This window comes from Gossypium hirsutum, chromosome A10 (assembly GCF_007990345.1).
Source record: "Gossypium hirsutum isolate 1008001.06 chromosome A10, Gossypium_hirsutum_v2.1, whole genome shotgun sequence".
Classification (NCBI taxonomy): Eukaryota; Viridiplantae; Streptophyta; class Magnoliopsida; order Malvales; family Malvaceae; genus Gossypium; species Gossypium hirsutum.
This window is the reverse complement of record NC_053433.1, coordinates 8,804,784-8,806,226: the sequence shown is the minus strand read 5'-3', so window position 1 is coordinate 8,806,226 and position 1,443 is coordinate 8,804,784. Positions and strand designations below refer to the sequence as shown.

The 1,443-nt window shown below is 35.8% G+C and overlaps 1 non-coding gene across 1 annotated transcript; it reads left to right on the top strand.

Annotated features, from left to right (window-relative positions):
• The first annotated feature begins 675 nt into the window (after positions 1-675).
• LOC121208842 (small nucleolar RNA R71) lies at positions 676-782 on the top strand. The gene has a single exon (XR_005903966.1). It is a non-coding gene; the product is annotated as a small nucleolar RNA R71 (small nucleolar RNA).
• The last annotated feature ends 661 nt before the right edge of the window (positions 783-1,443 follow it).

Below are 1,443 nucleotides of genomic sequence, written 5' to 3'. Positions count from 1 at the left end.
CCTTGTGGTTTTTTCGAGATTAGTTTAGCAAGTTGACCGATTTGATTTTTGAGCCCTTGAATCAATGCTTGTTGATTCTTCAATGTTGCCTTAGTGTTTTGAAAACGTGTTTCTGACACTGAGATAAACTTTGTCAACATCTCCTCAAGGTTCAGCTTATTCTCTTGCTGATAAGGTGGTTGTTGAAAGCTTGGAGGGGGTTGTGTTCTCTGATTTCCTTAACCACCCCAAGAGAAATTGGAATGGTTCCTCCAACCTACATTATAGTTGTTACTATAAAGGTTATTTTGAGGCGTAGAATTATTACCCATATAATTGATTTGCTCATTCTCTGTGCTAGAGGCAAATGGTAAACATTCTAGATTATTTATTCCACCTCCATTTATGTCGCATTGCATCACTGGATGTACCTGTGTAGAAAGATATAAACCATTTTCTTATTAAGTAAATTTACCTGGTTTGATAACATGATGACCGCATCTAAATTAAAAACACCAGCTGCTTTCATTGGCTTTATCCTCATAACTTGTCATTGATAATTATTTAGTACCACCTCCTCAATAAATTCATAAGCCACTTCAGGTGTTCAATGTTCCAGCGGCTGCTGTACCAATTAGTTGCCTAGTTGAGGGATTCAAACTGTTGCAGAAGGTTTGGACCTATAACCATAAAGGTAACCTATGGTGAGGGCACTGTCTCAATTAGTCCTTGTACCTCTCCTATGCATCATATAAAGTCTCTAAATTGATCTGCACAAAGGAGGAGATATCATTCCTCAACTTAGTTGTCTTAGTTGGTGGGAAGTACTTCAGAAAGAACTTTTCGATTATTTAAGCCCATTTAGTGATGGAACCTCATGGTAAAGAATTTAACCACCTTTTAGCTTTGTTCCTCAACGAGAAATGGAATAACTATAAATAAATGGCGTCGTCAGTGGCACCATTTATCTTGAAAGTGTCGCAGATTTTCAGGAAATTGGCCAAATGAGTATTTGGATCTTCATCTTGCAAACCATCAAACTAACCAAACTATTGTACCATCTGAATTGTGTTCGGCTTCAGTTCAAAATTATTTGCTGCAATGATAGGTCGCACAATACTTGATTTAGCCCCAGTCAGAGTGGGCTTGGCATAATTGTACATAGTACGAGGAATAAGAGTTGTTGCAGTAGGTAGCTGAATATTCTGATTATCGTCCATCTCCTCAGTAATAATAATGTCCTCTTGATCGTCTACTAAATTCTATCGACTCTGCCTTGCTTTTCTATGATTTTTGCGAGCTATACTTTCAATTTCCCTGTCAAATAACAATAGTCCCGATGGGTTTCTTCTAGTTATAAACCAAAAGAACCTATTAGAAGCCAATAAAAAAATTAGAATGTAAAAATTTAAACTAAAACAAATAAAATAAAATAAAATAAAAATAGCTAAATTAATAAAAATA